This window comes from Mus musculus, chromosome 10, assembly GCF_000001635.26.
Source record: "Mus musculus strain C57BL/6J chromosome 10, GRCm38.p6 C57BL/6J".
NCBI classification, from domain to species: Eukaryota; Metazoa; Chordata; class Mammalia; order Rodentia; family Muridae; genus Mus; species Mus musculus.
Window position 1 is genome coordinate 99,605,747 of NC_000076.6, and position 15,687 is coordinate 99,621,433.

The following is a 15,687-nucleotide window of genomic DNA, read 5'->3' on the forward strand; positions in this document are numbered from 1 at the left end:
ATATTTTGTATCAGCTTTTCACTTAGCTCTGCAATATTTCAAGATTTAAGAATGTCAATATATTTTAAACGTTTTTTTTTTCCCCTATCCCTCCGGTGTCTGAGTATAATTCCAAGTCCAGGAAAACATCTCATACTTCTCCTGTGGTGTCACATTGTTGCTTGAATTCAATGTTCCAGCTTAAAATGTTAGAAAAGGTCCAGAGATTCAAGTTCAAAACCACACCTTTCCAGGCTGGGGAGATGACTAAGGATAAAGTACTTAGCACATGCATGAGGACATGAATCTGCAAGTCACAGAAACAGCCAGGTTTCGTTTAATCTGAGAACCCCAGGCTAGCGAAAGTCCTTTGTCATCACTGTCAACAGCAACAGTTTACAATAACAATAAAAAATGAGAGCCAGAGAAAAATAACATATATATATATATATATATATATATATATATATATATATATATATATAACACACACACACACACACACACACACACACACACGCACACACACACATGCACACACCCTTGTCTTTAAGAAATACTCAATAATTAATTACAGACATATCTAGACACTGACATCAGTTTAAATTCTGTGTCAGACACATAGATGCTATTATGCAATTTTCTATACTTCTTTAAGAGTTAGACATGTTTCATATCTACCACGTAAAAATTATGTTGATGCTAAACTAATACCTGTGCCACCCAAGTCCTTTGTCTGGATCCGATTTCATCTGCTCACGAGTTTCCAGGGAAGCTTGTGCCGGTTGCTGACCTCAAGCTGAACGCCATTCTTCTTTGTGGTACTTTGGAACTCTTCCATTTGCCCCAGTCTCATCTTTTTTGGGTTTTTTTGTGAGACTCAATTAACATTTTGTCACCTTCAGAAACCATATCAGATGTCCTTATGCCTCCTTAGTCTCCCTGTCCCGTTCCTCTCCTTTAGTAATTTAAAATGTGGGATATTTTATACTTGAAGTTCTAAAATTAAAAACAAGTCATTTGAGGTTAAATATTATTTTCTGAAGCCAAATGTGCTGCATTCATTGAGTTTTTTTTTTTTCTGCTTAAAATAGAAACAGCTCCCTAAAGCTCCTTGCTATGATCTCCATAGTTGAGAAACGATGATTGGATTGACCGCACTATATTGCCCACCTCAGTCAGTAATAAGGGTTTAAAAAAAATTCCAGAATAGATGCCTTTTTCTAGTCTTACAACTTCATTTCACATATCTCCTGAGAGCCACTCAGGAGCAGTCTCAGCCCATCTCACTTATACACATTTCAGAAATCAGCACTGAAATGCTCACTCTTCTGTTTGCCCACAGGAAGAAGTGTCCATTAGCACTGAGCCATGAGAGTCTTCTAATTATCTCCATGAGTTCCGCTACAGCAAAACTATTCAATGATTTGTTAAAGCATGGTACCCAGAGGCTTAAAATAACTTTTAGTCCAATGACTGCTAATATTTTATATTTTAGAATTTGGTATATTTACTTATAGACTATGTGTATGTATACATGCATAAGTGATGTGCATTCAGACATATATGTCAAGATTTGTAACTACATGAACAATATTAACCCTGTATCAAACAGGAAAAAAAATGGGGTAAAATCTTTTTGAATAACTTGTTCTCTTTCAACAGTTTCCTAATCACATTAGACAGATCCACAATGACTTATCATTTTGATGTGAACTTGTAACCTTTACAGGAAACCCAGTCTCTTCAGAATTCTTTAATTGGAATGAAGTGTTATCTGCTTACCTTTCCCCTGCTGATAACAACCTTCGCTCGTTTGCTTGAACTTTCCAGTGTCCACAGTACCCAAACGTGAACTTGCTGTCTTCAGGGGATTGCAAACAATCTTAATATCTCAGTAGTGAATATTCAGAAAATAAACCAATATCCTGGAATCATAATTAGACAATGTAGAGAAACAAAATATTCCTGGGTAAAGCTGAGTGGGATAGTACATGGCTTTGACCCTAGCATTCAGGGAGCTGAGGTGGACAGATCCTGAGGTCAGCCATGGCTACACAGTGTGACTCTAACTTAAAATAATATTAGTAAGTAATATCAATAATAATTCTTAGACACAGAGATGAAAAATACCTTGTTGTTTTCTCAGTACAGGATAAAACAGGAAGTATATTTCTCTTGGCAGTAACATCCCCAAGACATTAATGAACATTATCTATCTATCTATCTATCTATCTATCTATCTATCTATCTATCTATCTATCTTAGTTCTAAGCCCTGTAACTTCCTAAAACCAGTGAATACATTAAACAGGGTAAAATCTTTTTGAATAGCTTGTTCTCTTTTAAAAAATTCATAATCACTTTAGATGAATCCCCAATGATTTGTCATTATGATGTGAACTTGTAACCTTTATAGGAAAACCAGAACTCTTTAGAATTCTTTAATTGAAATGCGATGTACTACTGAAAGGTACTTGACCAAAATATGTACATTTTTAAAAAAATTAATGATTTCAGTCCTTGGTTCAGTATGTCTAAGGCAGGCTGGAAACAAGGATTTTATAAACTTTCCCAAGTGGTTGTGATAAATAACCGGTTTGGGAGCCACTGCCCTGGAGGATTTAGTATAATCCAATTACTCCCTGGCAGTGTGGAGGTGAGAGGCAAGGCTGGGTTTGATGTCTTGCGTGAAACCAGATTTCCCAGAAAAGCTCTCCTTGGAAGATATTTTAGAAATGTATTTCATACAGTCATTTCTCTCGAGTGTTTTGATGGTCATGCTCAAGGCCTGGCAAAGATGGGATGAACTTTGCAGGTCACTGAAAACGATTCAATTTTGTAAATATGCATCTAGGTCTGTAATGCTTCAGTAGTCTTCGGGGGAAATTTTCCCCTGGAGAAGAAGTGCATCCTCTGCACACCCATTAAACTAAGCAATCATGACAGCTTCACACCCAAGCCTTCTGTTCTGGATGGAGAATGAGACACTGAGCTTCTTGTGGGCTCTTAAAGACACTGCAGGTTTTTCTTAATAGCGTTCTCACGCCCGGCCAGGAAGTACACAACAGACCAGAATCTTCTGCGGCAAAACTTTATTGCTTACATCTTCGGGAGTCAGGAGCGCAAAACCCCCAGCCCCAAAAACGAAAGCCCCTTCTTACATCTTTAGGAGCCAGAGCTCCGGTGCGCCAAAGCGCAGAGCGCGCTCTATTGTTTACATCTTTAGGCAGCGAGAGAGCGCAGGGCGCGCAGAGCCAGAGAGATGCCAGCGAGAGAGAATGGCGGAAACCCCGTCCCCTTTTTAGGAGAGTTATATTTCGCCTAGGACGCATCACTCCCTGATTGGCTGCAGCCCATGGCCGAGCTGACGTTCACGGGAAAGGCAGAGTACAAGTAGTCGTAAAATACCCTTGGCACATGCGCAGATTATTTGTTTACCACTTAGAACACAGGATGTCAGCGCCATCTTGTGACGGCGAATGTGGGGGTGGCTCCCAACAGGTTTTGCTATGGGTTTCGTTTCTCAAGGTAAGTAAGTAAATAAATAAACAAATATCTCTCTATTTTAAAAACAAAACTTATTTTATTTCTTTCATTTCGAAGGTAAAGTTCGAAAAGATTTCTCACTCTAATGTGAGCTTATGTTTTTCTTTCTTTCTTCATATTCATTCTTTTAAAAATTACTTTAACCTAAGAGTCCATGCATTTGATAGTACGCCAAGAATTCTGTCTCATATTTTCCAACCTTCACAACTCCTTAAGCTAGGAATTGTTGTTACAGAAGGAAAATAGATATTTTTGTCTGTTTCCTACTCTTCCTGGCTTTTGAGATTGGTTCTTACCCATGCTAGTGGCCCCCGAGGGCTCCCAAACATTGTGTTTACTGATTGGTTCTCAAGGCTACCATGTGATCATAGCTGGCCAATCATAACAGCCCATGCTTCTTGGCACAGTGATTGGTCCAGGAGCGTGACACACCCTAAAAAAATCAATGAGGTACAATGAGATTCTACTCCAATCTCCTGACTTTCATAAACCAGAAGAGTGAGACTCTGGGCCAATTAGAAGCAGACTTTCTTCCATCTTGTGATGAAATTGTTCACACACAGTGTTTGAAGATAGGCAGAGAAGAAAGATGGAGTCTCGTTTGTGACTCCATTGGGATGCCTAATTATTCTAGTAATACAAAGCTTGCAGCTTTTACTCTTTGAACTATTTTGAATAGAATTTTCAGAAAGAATGATAGTAAATAATATCTCCAAATGCGCATTAACCAAATTCTTTTCTTCATGTTCCAAAATGAGTTAAATGAAGCCTGGAAAGGTTACCTTGACTTAGTTAATCAACCTGACTTGAAGTCACATTGTAAAATTACATTCTCTCGTCTTCATGTTATTATCTTCTCTGTCAGCCTCTGCTGAAGAGGTCTGTAGCTGGGGAATGATGTTAAAAAAAAAAAAGAAAAGAAAGAAAGAAAGAAAAAGAAAAAAGGAAAAAAAATTAGGTCAAACTGGCTTCCTGAGAATGCTGGAACACCAAATATACCTGAGTTAGCTGAACTGCTTTTAACCCAAATTCACAGGATGCTTGCACAAATTTCAAGGGCATAAGATGCCAAACATAGAAAAGGAAGAGGAAGAGGAGGAGGAAGGAAGGCAGGAAGGAAGTTCTAAATAAACTAGAATTGTAACTATACATTATACAAGAATGGGCAGATTTGCTCAACGGCCCTTTAGCATTTCAGTTAAGGGCAATAGTAAACAATAAATAGAGTCTACCATTATGGCACGTCTACCAAAATGTCCTCTGCAGGGTAGGGGAGACAGGTTGCTGCAGTTTGAAATATCACCTGCATAAAAATGGAGCACCAATCTGAAGGTCTGGAACCTATGAATGAAATGTTTTCTAGCCTAAGAAAAAGAGGTTCCCTCTTCCATCCAGAGGGAGATGGAAGTTGGTCACTCCATCCTGCTTTATTTTCTCCCATTCTGTGTTAGTCCTGTCCCCTTTAACAGTGTGCTTCCCACCAACAATGAAGCTGAAACACATGATGTTTAAAATTGGAATATGTACAGAAGCAATTCCAAAATAGAACTGGATATGCACGAAGAGCAAACAGCTTGGTATGCCTCAGTAAACTTAGAATTAGTTTTTTATTTTATTTTTGTCATTTACCAAATATGTTAAAAACTAGTAAGATCCAGACATGATGGTACAAACCTATAATCTCATATCTAGGGGGTACAGAATTATGAGAAATTGCTAGCCTGGGCTACACAGTTCAGCCTAAAAAAACAATTAAATTGTGAAAACCAGACTAACATCCCTATGAGCTATGTACACAGTGAGAAAACCTGGCCACGTGACATTAAGGAGTATGACTCACGGAATCGGTGGCAACAAGATGTTTTTCCTAAGACAGTCATCAGTACTGATAAATCTCTTGGGTTTGATGAGCTCTTTTGCCTTATGTTTTTGTTGTATTTTTTTTCTTTTGAGACAAGTCTTACTCTGTAATTCAAAGATAGTCTAGAACTTTCTACGTATCCTAGGGTGGACTCTAACTCACAGTAATTCTCTGTCTTAGTCTCCCAAGGTCTGTGATAACGTGTGTAACATCCTGCCCTGTGTGTGTGTGCATGTGTGTGTAGTGTGTATGGTTATTGATTAGGGAGGTATATGTATGTGTGTGTGCATGTGTGTGTACAGTTATATGTGTGTCTGTGCATGTTGAAGTCAGAAGGCAACTTTGAGTATTGTCTTCAGGAGCTATCCACTCTTCTCTGTGAGATAGCATCTCTCACTGAAACCAGAGCTGGCTGATTAGCCTAGACTTGTAGGTTGGTGAAGTCCAGGATCTACCTATCTCTGCCACCCCAGGAATTGCAAGTGTAATATATATATATATGTTTAATGTGGGTACTGGGGGTCTGAACCAAGTCCTTATACTTGACTTATTAGCACATCACTGTTTGAGACACCTGTCTAGCCCTGCTTTACTTTTGTTGTTTTGTTTTTTCCTTCTTTCTTTCTTTCTTTCTTTCTTTCTTTCTTTCTTTCTTTCTTTCTTTCTTTCTTTCTTTCTTTCTTTCTTTCTTTCTTTCTTCCTTCCTTCCTTCCTTCCTTCCTTCCTTTCTTCCCTTCCTTCCTTCCTTCCTTCCTTCCTTCCTTCCTTCCTTCCTTCCTTCCTTCCTCCCTCCCTCCCTCCCTCCCTCCCTCCCTCCCTCCCTCCTCCTTCCTTCATTCCTCCCTTCTTCCTGCCTTCCTTTCTTTTTTCCTTTTCTTGTTTTCCTTTCCTGTGTGTGTGTGTGTGCATGTGTGCGTGTCTCTGTGTGTGAGTGTGCACACATGTGTGTGTGTACGTGTGTGTGTGTGTGTGTGTGTGTGTATTATGGCATCTGTACTATTATGTATGTCCTCCTTTCCCTAACTTAATTATTTCAGCCTACTCGATGCTGAGAAAAATGTGCCCATGTACTTTCTAACAGCTGTAGCTAACTAATTTTGAGGCTTTTATTTTCCCTTGTGGGATTATTTTACAATTTCTTGATGTGTTTCAGTAACTAGAAGTTTGAAGGCATTTTCTTTTTAGTGTTTATTTGTGAGGGTGATAGTTCGATAAGCATCTTTAATCATTTCTCTTAGTATACCTATCTAAGAACATTGTTAGGTTTTCAGTTATAGCATTGGTTGAGTTTGATATGTAAAATATTTAATTTGTGTTTGTGGCTTTTGCCCAAGGCATTCTGGGTAAGTGCTCCACTACTGAATTATACCATCAGCTCAAGAACTGTAACCTGATATGGAAACAAGGAGCTGTTTTCCATTGTGACAAACCATTTCATATCCTCACCAGCGGTATCTGAGCATCTGTGGATCTACATATTTACTTAGATTTACTGTTATCCAATGTCTCATTGTCTGTACACTTACTGGTTATGAAACCTAATTTATTTATTATTTTAATTTTGTTTCTTTAATAAAGTTGAACACATTGTATCTATTTTTAAAAATTAAAAAAATGTTATTTTTTGTGAGTATGCTTTTCATACATGTTCATCTGTCCACTACTTGTGTGCCTGATGCCCAAGGAGGTCAGAAGAAGGTGACAATGTGTGAATCCAGAGGTTTTCTTTCTAATCCACGAAACACACTTGTTTACGGCTGTTGCTTAGAAATTTCTGGTTTCTTTGGAGACTCGGTTGTGTCATGTGATGCTTTCCTGGAACCTGTCTTATGAGAGGATGTTTGGCTGAAGCAGACACACAAGAGGATGCTTTGGGGAGAACAGACACATAGTGCTTTCTGGAAACTCCCTGGGAAAAGGGCATGCGATGCTTTGCTAGAGCGGACACGTGAGAGGACAGGTGATTTTTGGAAAGAGTATAAGTATAACCCAACAGACAGTGGATGAGAGTGTGGCGTTGGTTCGCCTTGACACCCTTTGCTGATGATCTGACAGTGGTCATGGCTGATGCTAGTCTTCATTGACTGATGACGTTCTGGCATTGGCTCGGCTTGCCGTCTTCACCCATCACTGTTTGTTGTGACTCTGTAGAGAGAAATGCACCAAAGAACTTCTTGTGGTATCCCAGTGGCTTCTTGCTGCTCCTGTGGACTCAGGCCCATTTCCGGAGCCTTGCGGTTTCTTCTGGATAGAACATCCATTGCTAATTCATGAGTGGTGTTTGTGGATTGAGCTACCACTGCTGATTCACGTTACTGAACTGCTGACAATGACAATGAAGATTGGAATTGGCCTCCCAAAACTATTTCTAAACAGGCCCATGCCCCCAATTGTCCTATTAACCTTTCCTTTCCACTATCTTTGGTGGGTAGTGGGCTAGAAGAGAAGTAAAAGTGTTTAAGAACCCCTATTAAAGTAGGTTTTGAAAAATTAAGCCTATAGATGCCCATTTCCCTTTGGAGCTGTCTTTCCTTATTGAACTGGAAGTGTTTTTGAAACACATCCTGGCGTCTGTTTCCTTATCGATCTTGCACCACAGGTGCCTTTGGTTTGTAGCATTTTCTCTTTGCTTCCTTCCCAAAGCATTTAAGGATCTTGTAAACTTTAATATAATTGACTCAGTATTTCCATTGCGATTGGTACTCATTATTCTTCTTAAGGAAAGCCTCGTTGAATAAAATCTTTAATGTTCTAGAAACTTTATTTCCTCAGTCTCCATCTTATCTGAAATTAACCTTGATATATTGATATGGGATAGAGAATGATCTTTTCTCACATGATTAACTGACTTCCACTCCCTCTGGTTTGTGCTTTGGTCTTTCATATGCATGGTCTCACCCTGTTTCTATTCTGTTCTGTTAGCTAAAAAGATATGATTCTTTATAGGCATCTACTATCTACTTTATACTTTATAGGTATTCTACTTTTATAAAGACTCTAAAGTGACGGGGCATTTACTATTACTATTTTAATTTGAGAACACTTTGGCTTGACTTGTTCCCTTGAACTCTTGTTGATAGTCATTTCAATAGTAAGTTCTCAAATTCTTCCAAATGCATGCTCGGGATTCGGGTTTTCAGAAGGGCCAGTGCCAGAGCTTGCATGCAGCTTTCAAACCTGAGTCCTAGCTCGCTATCAGCCCTTTCTCCTGAGTCAGACATCAGTCCTTTCTAGAGTCCTGTACATTACCCTAGCTATACAGATGCCTGCTCTTTTGCCTCCATGAAGAGCTTCCATCAACAATGCTCCAATGAAGTGCCTTGAGAGCTGTTTGGCTATTTGCATGTTATGTGCATGATATTGTAAAAATTCCAGTCTTACCCACCTGCCTTCCCAGTGGTGAACCATCATCCTGCTGCTGGGAGCTATAAGTCACACTGCCTTCTTTTCATGTCTGTACTTTGTGAGGAGCTGTGGGCATGCACTCAGGAAGGAGCTCTCTGGACAGAAGGTTATGAGAATGCCTCATCTGCTTAAATGTCACTAGGTCCTCTTGTTATGCCCTCTTTCTGTGGGAAAACCAGAAGAACTCGAGAATTTCGAAGTCCACTGCAATTTGCAAAAGGGTCCTTTTATTTAGCTCGGGTGCTTTAACACTTGAAGAGTTAGAAAGTCTTTGAAAGCTAAGGGTGAAGGGGAGGGGAAGCCGGTTAGGTGAGTCTTAACTCAGACATGATACCATTTAGTAGGGCAGAAGTGCAAGGCTGGGAGGGGGACTAAAGAGTATCTTTTGTGGGGCTATCAGGAACTAGTTTTATGGCTGGCCATAAATGTCTGTGACCACTGATTACCTCTTTTCTATGATTTAAGCGTGGGGACCCTAATCTCTTTTCTTCAAGGATAGGCACCAGCTGCACCTGGTTATCTAGGAGAGTGCTGGCCCTGGAGCCACCGAAGCTGAGGAGCTTTTATTTGTCTTACTCAGGCTGTCACTCTCGACTCCTTGAGTCCTCTTGGAGTGGCTAAGGAGATGGAATGAACCCCTACATTTGATGCAAGGGGGTAGGAGGATCAAGGCTTCCAAGGGGCAGTGTAGAGGCAAATGGCAGAAGTAAGCCTTCTTCTCAGGGAAAGACCCTAGGGGGAAGGAGGACTTCTGCAGGAAGGTGCAGGAGCAAGCCATCTGTGCACCTCAGCCTCTCAGGCTGCTGTGCTAGTAAAAAATTCTACATGCTTCTCAGTACCTGGTGGTTTTTTCTATGTCCCTATTTGCCAACGCATATGTAACATCTTAGAAGTTTGGGCTTTCGTGTATTTCCCTTTGCATAATTCCTAAACGTTTTCCAATGCGAATTCTTCCTTATATGATTACGATCGTGAACAAGTTTGCTCTCCAGAACAGATTACCCTCAGTACACATGTGCCAATACAGGCAAGCAATTACACGTGCATACACAGATGCACACACATATACCACTGGCCTGTTTTCCTTATACATGCAAAGTATGCAGAAAGCTCTTTTCCCCCCGACAGACCTCTATCCACCTACCTTCTTTTCTTCATCTCCACTCAAACCTAGTGAGAGCTTGTTCCCCTCTTTCCCCCAAGTTCTACTGAATCCTGCTAACATGGAAAAGCATGGTCTGGTTTAATGGATATGAATATATGTTTGCAGTAGAAAAATGAGTTTTTTTTTAAAAAAATCAGATGATGAAGCTGCAAAATATAACTAACTGTAGGCAACGTGAACGAGCAGAAGAGTGGTACCCAAACTGACTTAGCTGAGTCCATTGTCTATGAACCCAGCCTATTCATGGCAGATGATGGAACGCCATCTGCTGGGTGCCTTGTTATTACTGGTCTCCAGACGTGTCTCTACTCTGCCACCTAGTGGCCTACCCTGCTGCTGCAGCACACACTTGCTCAGAAAGAAATTCAGGATTTAAACTGACATCCACTACTAACTAACCCCGGCAGCTCCCTTGAGATTTATAGTAAAGGGATTTCTTTCATCTACCCCGGGGTTTATGAGGGTAGGAGGATAATGTTTGGAGGTGTAACAAAATCGTCTCTAAATCTTACCGATGCAGTTCATACAGTATTAGTGTTGATTCATTGTTAAGGATCACTGTCATCTGTTGTTCAAGAACACTAACAAACCATTGATTCTGAGAAATGTGTTTAAACCTTAAAGGTAAATAATAAGTTAAAATGTATGCTTTCCTCCTCTCTATGGGGCTCCGTATGCCTCTCTGGGAACTTTTTGAGGTCTTCGTATTTTAATGTTGTATCCAGTTTGTCACACAGGCCCAATGGCATTAGAATAATCCCTCTGTGTCCCAGGGTATTGGTTCCAGGGCCAATCTACCATTATGTTGTTCTTTTTATATAAAATGGCATAGTATTTGCATATTAACCTGTGTAATCCTCCATCATGCTTAAAATCACTCTCAAGTAATTTATAATACTTAATATGTACAAATGCTATGTAAATAGTTGTCCTAATGCAATAAAGAAAAAGTCTCAGCCGGGCAGTGGTGGCGCACACCTTTAATCCCAGCACTTGGGAGGCAGAGGCAGGCAGATTTCTGAATTCGAGGCCAGCCTGGTCTACAGAGTGAGTTCCAGGACAGCCAGGGCTACACAGAGAAACCCTGTCTCAAAAAGACAAAAAGAAAAAAGAGAAAGTCTCTTTATGTGTGCTCAGTACAAAAGCAATAATATTTGAATACAATAATATTTGAATAAATACAATAATGTTCGAAGGTTGGCTGTGGCAATGCATGCCTGCAGTCCCAGCGATCAGGAGGCAGAAGCAGAGGATTCATTAAAATTTGAGACTAGTCTGGGCTCTCTAGGGAGTTCCAGAACAATTAGTCCTAGAAAACAAAAACAAAACGAACGGAGAACAGAAACATAATCCTCGTTTGTTTCGGTCTATCCATGTGGACATCAGGAATATGCAAGGTTACCCATATTCCATAAATATTTGTTGAGTGAGTAAAATAATTAACTTCTACCTATATGAATTGTGATTTAGTGTCAAGGAGACCAGATAAAGACTCCATTTCTGATATCAGACAAGAGTGTAATGGACTTCAAGCTTATAGATGACAACGTGAGCGAATGATATAGGAGATGAAGCATTTCAGATAATGTAAGCTAAAATAGAATGGCATTTGCTAGTTAAGATCATAAATCACTGGCCTTTTATCTTTCTAAATTTTAAAAGTTGTTTTTACACATTTACATGTAAAATACACAGGAACACATGCAAAAATATACAGAGCTACATATATTAAAAAGTAAGTATGGGTTTAACAAATATAAATGGTGTAGTTTTGATGGAATTCCTTGAGTTCAAGTTTTCTTGGTACGTAATGTGTGTAGGAGGTCATTTTGTGACATAGTCAGAAACCTAGAGAACTTTGCTTAGCACCCTGTCTTGGCTAAGGTTTCATGGCTGTGAAGAAGACACTGTGACCAAGGCAACTCTTATAAAGGAAACCATTTAATTGAATCAGTCCATTATCATCATGGCTGGGAGCATGGCAGCATGCAGGCAGATCTGGTGCTAGAGGAGCTGAGATTTCTACACCTTGATCTGAAGGCAGTAGAAGGAGATTGTGTGTCATACCGGGCAAAGCCTGCCTCCACAGTGACACACTTCCTCCAACAACGCAACACCTCCTAACAGTGCCACTCCTCGTAGGCCTATGGAGCCAATTACATTCAAGCTATAATAAACCCACAAAGCTGTCCACAGTATACATGTCTCACAGAGCTAAGATATTTCATCTTTTGTTCTTACAATCCTGCCTATCCACTCTTGTTTTTTTCTTTTCTTCTTTTTTTCTCTTCCTCCTCCACCACCACCTCCTCCTCCTCCTCCTCTTTCTCCTCCTCCTCCTCCTCTTTCTCCTCCTCCTCCTTCTCCCCCTCCCCTCCTCCTTCGAGATAGGATTTCTGTGTAGCCCAGGGTTGTCGTAGAACTCACTCTGTAGACCAGGCTAACCTTGAACTTACAGAGACCCTCCTGCCTCCACCTTTCGTGTGCTGGGATTAAAGGCATGCGCCACCACAGCCCGGTACAATCCTTGACTGTTGTCCTCAGTGCACATGTTTCTCTCGGTTATAGTCCAAGAAATGGGTCAAAAGTATGTATGTATTTAAAATTTTGGTGACATAAGCCTATGTTAATTACAGATTGATATATCAAATGACAGAAGTCTTTCCCACTGGTATGGTTAGTGAAACTGATATGTATTTGTGAAGTATTTGACATAATCCCACTTGATGAGACAGAGTCAATTTTCTCCATTTTAATACTTGTTTGAGCATCTTGTTGACACTGGCTGGGCTCCCTTCCCTCTTGTCCCCCCTCCTGTCCCTACCCCATCCCATCCCCTCATCCCTCTCCCCCATTTCCCACCCCCCTAAGAATTCTAAGCCATGCCTGACTCCTAGGAGGGGCTCCTCCGTAAAGAGGAGGCTGTACAGTGGTAATGATACACATGGCGTGTCTGCTTTACAGCACTGCATTGAACAAGGTTTTTATGTGGGTAGAAATGTACACCCATTTTAGTAAAAGTATTAAAGATGTACTAAGCAGACTAAAACTAGCTAAGGCTTCATGGCTCAGAAATAATTAGCATTATCTTTTCGGTTTATATCTTGCCAGCAATAGATTACTTTAAACAATGTTGGGGCTTTGCTACAGCAGTAGTATGCAATCTGTTCTCCCCCACACTTAAAAACATATAAATTTCCTGTCATATCAATATGACATCTCTTCAAAGTTTGGCTGACACAACACATAAACATTTACAACTTTCCATTGACTCCGAAAATTTACAAGGACCTGTGCGTTCGATTTGATTGTGATTACGAACGAATCCAAGGCGGAGAAGCTGAAGGACATGTTTGTGTTTTCTCAGGCACTGAGTAAGAGATCTTCTTTTACTAAGTACCGGCTGCATTCTAAATGATTTGTAACGTATGTGATAAATACGTAATTCTCATCACAACCACTTTCCTAGGCAAGTCCAGTACCACTGACACCAACTCGCAGAGATTCCAGGAGACTGGAGAGCTGGCAGAAGACGCAGAGCCTGCAAATGACGAGGTCTCATTTAGAACGCTTAATGCCTGTAATTGATGTCCCCTGCTCCCCGGTTTACATCTTTTCTTCTTTGTTCAGAGCGTCCAATTTTTCTTCTTTTTAAAATTGCTACTTAAAAGTGTTCGTGTTTTTGCCTCCCCAGTCAAAATAATGTCACATGTGAATTCGGCTCCAAGAGCTACTGAGTTTTTATTCACTTTAAAATTGTATTGAGAGTAATTTCCATGGGGAATTAAATAGAATTCTTCAATTGTTCTCGCTGCTTACAACAGTCCAGTGACCCGTGTCTGTGTTTATTCTTTTTTTATTAACAGAAACGGAACTTTCAGGGAGGGAATAGCCTGGGCTGTCTTTGACCACTAAGGCTAGAGCGCCATCTGTCGGCGATAGAGCGCTAAGGCATTTACTGTGTGACCATCTCAACCACTCACAATCACCATCCTGCCTGAGAGGAAAATTCCCCATTCTAGCAAGCTTTGACCAATCCGGAGCTGAGAGTAGGAACGAATGAGAATCCTTTAGATCTGACTTTAAATTTTAGTTTGAGAGGAAAATTTTACTAGAATATATTTTATACATGGAAACTGTATTTTTATCATATGCTTCCCCCTCTCACACCCCAGGTACCCCCTCCCCCCAGCACATCCGACCCCTTCATGGCCTCTCCAATTTGTTTTGTAACCCTCGTACTGCGTGCTGGGATGCTGAGTGATCTCAGAGGCAATATCTTGTAGAAGTCTTGTGTGGGTAACCAGGTGTCACGTCCAGAAGAGAGCACGTCACAGCATCCGCGTCATCCTATGATTCTTAAATTCCCCTCCCGCATAGGCAACATTCTCTGAACCTTGGACAAAAGATGACATAGTCATCCCTTTTAGGGGAAAACATTCAATAATCTTTTATCTCAGAACCTTGGCCAGTTATGAGTTTCCATATTAGCTATGAACCACTGCACTATTTGGATATTCAGAGCACCGCTAGCCCGTGTGTATATATAAATAAACACCCGGGAGGCAGTTTGACGATGGGTCCCTGTAGCAAGTGAAGGGTAGTTCTCCCCTAGGGCCTATGGCCTCCTGAACCATGAGCTTTTGGCCAGGTTTGCAGTAGTAGGCAGGAGAGAACTCCTGCGTAGCAGACCTCAAATCCAATCAGAATGCAGATGTTCCCGTAACCTTTGTGCCACTTCCTGGATCAGTGGGCAAGTCTAGCTTGGCTCATTGGTATTGTAGCATGCACTGTCCTCTACTGAGTAATATACCATTGGTCACTTTTCTTTCCAACCAGGGTACATAGCATCTTCTGGCACTATGCAATCTAGCCACGAGAGAGGAGGTTTCCACGTTAGTTCCAGTTTTATTTCTCTACGTCTTTGCAACCAAAGTGTGCTGCAGCTCATGCAATAGGGCCTTGCCATTTCCTTCGGGCGGGCAGCCAAGGGCGATGAGGACAGGCTGTGTTGTTTTGTGGGCCTCTGGAACCCCCTTGACCAATAACTCAAAGGGAGGTACCCAATGCTTGACACTGTGGTTTTTATTTAATAATTCTTCCTGTCTTCTGGGGGAAGCATTGTCTACCCATGTACCTCGGTTCAAATTGCTTTTAAATATTATGTGTATCTTAGTTAGCTTGCAAAGTAAGTGGTTTCCAAATGGGTTTTTAACACATCCTCTTTGGTTGACTGGTGCCTGTTGTAAACGATTAATAATTGACTCTACTAGTTCTCTCTCTCTCTCTCTTTAAAAAAGATTTATTTATTTTATATATGTGAGTACACTGTTGCTGTCTGTCTTCAGACACACCAGAAGAGGGCATCAGATCTCATTACAGATAGTTGTGAGCCACCATGTGGTTCCTGGGAATTGAACTCAGGATCTCTGGAAGAGCGGTCAGTGCTCTTAACCTCTGAGCCATCTCTCTAGCCTGACTCTATTAGTTCTTAATATGACCAGTCCAGCCCCCAATAATTGAAACATAGTCCTGCTGATTTATTTAATCAGCTTAGCACAATTAATACATACTAGACCAGCTAATTCCCAGCTGCACTCCCCATGTTACTTGCTGTTTGAGTCTCCCCTGGGCTGCCTTTTTGATCCATCAACATGTTCTCAGGATGGACTTAGCCTGGCCACTGTTCATAGTCCATCTCCTCTCGTGGTGACCTCCTCCTCTCTCTG

The 15,687-nt window shown here is 40.8% G+C and overlaps 1 long non-coding RNA gene across 1 annotated transcript in view; it reads left to right on the forward strand.

Moving 5' to 3' along the window:
* The first annotated feature begins 3,424 nt into the window (after window positions 1–3,424).
* The window catches only part of Gm20110 (predicted gene, 20110), a 48,964-nt gene continuing 36,701 nt past the window's right edge, over window positions 3,425–15,687 (forward strand). The window contains exon 1 of the long non-coding RNA NR_038019.1: window positions 3,425–3,509. This is a non-coding gene — a long non-coding RNA (predicted gene, 20110). The remainder of the gene's footprint in view (window positions 3,510–15,687) is intronic.